The following is a 3,967-nucleotide window of genomic DNA, read 5'->3' as shown; positions in this document are numbered from 1 at the left end:
CATTAATGTTTACGACGGTAATTATCACCGTCGTTACTATCAGTCACGGAGATGTTTTCCTGTCGTTACCATCAGTGACGGGATATTTTCCCGTCGTTACCATTAGTTACAGGGATATTTTCCCGTCGTTACTATTAGTTACAGGGATATTTTCCCATCGTTGAAGAATAATTAATGACGGTTGGATACCGTCATAAAAGTCTTTATAATGGGTAATTAGTCACCCATCAATGACGTATTTTTCCTTCGTTGATGAATAAAATACGGTTTATAAAACCGTCATTGTAGACTACAAATTTCTAATATACATTAATAATAATTTTTCCATTCATAGACAACTATCATATTATTCTCAACCTGACACTAAGATTCACAACAAAAAATATATTAAAAATACCCAATAATGAATAAGAGGGAAAATAAAAATTCCATTCATTAATAACATCAATAAATAAAATTCCATCATCCTCAAATATTCAATACCAAGAGTTAATAGCCTAATTGTTCTAAAGAAAAATACATAAAACTATCTAAAACAAATTAAAATAAAAGTTTGGGGAAGACACATTCTTTCATCTCTAATCATCGTCAAAAAAAGACTCGAGCTACCCCCTCCTAATCTTGCATGGATAGCCTGAAATTTTTTAAAAAATCACATAATTAAGAAATATCAATTAAGCAAATATAATCTTGCATGGATAGCCTGAAATTTTTTAAAAAATCACATAATTAAGAAATATCAATTAAGCAAATATTATATTGTCATGCACTGATTTGATCATTCCAAGATCTTTTCGAAATTTAAATAGCATAGCCAAGTTACCCTGAAGACAAATATTGTTGAGATCGGATACTTCTGATAACCCAATTTCTCCCTAACTAGTGTACCAAAACCCACATGTAAAAGCCCTGCAGTGAGATGCCTTTGGCTCTGGCAAGTGAAGGGTTCTTGAAAGCAGTTACAAAGATTTTCTATGGCTCCCGTTAGGAAAACTCACCTAGAGAAGTGAAGTCATAAAAGTTGCTCGTCATAATACAGTTCTTCGAAACAATAAGTCCAAACAATTCATAACCTTGAGATGTTCGTATGAAGTTGAAATCAGAAAAAAATGAAGTCAAATGAGAGTCAAGTGGATTTATTGACACTGTTGAAATGATGCAGTTCTAGAAAATTACCAGTTCAGTTGTACCTAGCTCCAGAACAATATCCATGAAGGGAAAGCAGACCACTGTCTGCAAATAAGAGGGAAACAAAGTCATCCATAACAGCTTTGAACCTTATTAACAATGCACATAAAAGTGAAAACATAATCATAGAGATCTAGAATGACATAAGAAAACTCTCTTCGTCTTGACAAAGAGTCTATTAAACATGGGAACTGAAAATCCCAATGGTAGAATATTCAATTTAAATAGTTAAAAGAACTGATATACCTGTATGGATGCACTCTGAATTAAGATAGAACATAAAGATTTAATCCACAGAGTTGAACACAACAAAACAAATCCACAGAGTTGAACACAACAGAACAAAGAGAAGCCATTAGATATTTTTATGTTCAACATGAGAAACTCAGTAAAACTCATAGGAAAAGGCCTAACCTTTGCTAAAGGAGACCTTGAGAAAGTTCTGATGTCTGCGAATTGTGCATTATTCAACCATATGTGCTAATTGTTTGCTAAGGCTCTACCTGGTAACCTGGTGGAAAAATGAGAAAAATTATGTTAGGCCAAATTTAATTTCAGTAAAAATGGTGGGAAATATTATTTAAAAAATATATTTTGCATACCCTTGTCCTGGATTGAATGTGAAGGACATGCAAACTACATAGTACCACTCGGTAGAAGTTAAATCTTCAGGAGATAATGAAGCAGATGGCCTTTTTGTTTGCTGATTGTTTTCAGCTGCTGAGAGAGATTCATAAAGGTCTCTCAGTTGCTCAATTCTCTGAAGACCAAGCTAATCAGCTTTAAATTCCATCGGTTGAGTTGTCTTCCTAGTTTTTATGTTGCCATTGTAGTATCCATTAGCCCATGATAATACCCTGGAACTCAACAACATGGGTAAATAAGAAATAAAATACCATCAAAGACACACTTAAAAGGAATTTCGTTTAAAGTTGCATATTCATGATGTAAGCATCATGACAAGAAAAAAAACACTTGAAACATGGACTGAACAAACAATCTTTTTCTCACCAAAATGTTCTCATAAATCACCAGAAACATCAAAGATTTCTCAGTGAAATATTTCCACAAAGCACCACTCTCACTTTCATGGCAAAATAAACACAACTCTGGCTTCAGCTACAACAGATAATGATGCTAAAATAAGGAATTTATACCAAAATCAAATCTTTCCCCTAGCTTCCAACTCCTTCACACTGTAATCAAAACATCTGACAAAAAGTTAGGATTTTTACAGCATAAATCAGTTCGAGAATCAAAGTGAAAAGATACCCAGAAAGGGAAAACAGGAATTAAAGTGAATTTGGTGAGGATATACCTTCAGCCTTAATCCCCTATCCATCCCCCCCCTGATCCCCCCTGTCTCTCTCTAAAGATGGTAGAAATCCCACAGTGAGAAGTAAATGCAGAGTGCAAACAAAATACCAACTTTGAAATGAGAATTATTGTTTTAATTTGTTGGTTGTTGCTGCTTCTAAAAACTGTGCACCGATGTTAGTGTGTGTGCGCGTCTTCAATTGAACAGATCATCTACCCTGTATAAAACAGGGAACAACCTTTTAGAGAGCACATGGTAGACATGTTTTTAATGTGGAAGTGGAATCAAGAGAGCACAAAATTCGGGCTGTTACTCAGATTCGATAGAGTATTGCTATTTGTCTAGCATAAAATACCGATTCGATATTGTCTTAGTAATTAGCCTCATAATTAGGCTTAGAGTGAGAATGGTTGAGCTTTAATTATCAAGGAGAGGCATTGACCTGAGAATTTGCATGTATATGGATTTTCTTTAAGAGCAATCAACATGCGGTGATTCGTCTAGGAGAAAGAAAGCAATCAAAATGTTTTGTTCATTTTGATTGGTACTTGTCATCTAATCTAGTTAGTATATTGTTCGAATTGTTTGTTTTCATAATTTAAGTTAGATATGTAGAACTCATCTCTAATAGTAATGCCGTGGTTAGAACTCAAAAATCTAATCAAGCTATATTGACTTCTCGTTTAGTGTCCCTAAATACTAAATCAATCCTTAAAAGTTAAAACCCTATCACTCTATGTCCATTAGAACCACCCTATGTAAAAGACGGAGTCATTTAATAGATTGGATGATAATTTACAAGAAGAAAGGTCTAAATTTGTTAAATAGAAGAATGATCAAGGATATTACACTCTGGGGTTCTGCAGGTTCTTCGACAGCCACATTACTGCTTGGTTCTTTAGCAGACTTCGGACCTTTACTGTAAACAAGATGCCTACTATACTAATCTAATATGCGTGCATATGACTCCAACTGTTTCAGTCCAACCAGTAGTGTTGCAAACATAATCTAAACTTACAGCTCATCCAACTATTTTATTATCGTATCAGTGACTACAAACATAATGTCGAAGCGTGGTTCATTCTAAAGTATATGAACCTAAAGTTATCTGTTCACTTGCTTCCTTTTCTAAATCCTATAAAACTGAATGCAGTCAATTCGTTTAGCTCCATAAGCTACCGTTTCGAATGGAACCTTAGCATCCAGGTTCAGGTCCTTGTACATATGCCTCAGAGCTATTGTTAAAGATAAGTTCTGCCTTCAATTCATCAGCATAGAATAAGAAACCTTGGTCATACTTAAATTTGAATTACAACAACCATGCATTAATTGTTCTACGCAGGTTTGGTTACATGGCCTACAGTTGAAATATAGCTGCAATCGGGAAAAACATCGTTGGACTTTTGAGCCAAACAGATGAAACAGTGAACTGAACAATAAGGTCACATATTTATGATCCAT

The 3,967-nt window shown here is 34.5% G+C and overlaps 1 pseudogene; it reads right to left on the bottom strand.

The window, feature by feature from the left end:
• Positions 599–2,530, bottom strand: LOC109836388 (annotated as a pseudogene).

Source organism: Asparagus officinalis, chromosome 1 (assembly GCF_001876935.1).
Source record: "Asparagus officinalis chromosome 1, Aspof.V1, whole genome shotgun sequence".
Taxonomy (NCBI): domain Eukaryota; kingdom Viridiplantae; phylum Streptophyta; class Magnoliopsida; order Asparagales; family Asparagaceae; genus Asparagus; species Asparagus officinalis.
Note: the sequence above shows the minus strand (reverse complement) of the source record. Positions and strands in the feature narration are given on the sequence as shown.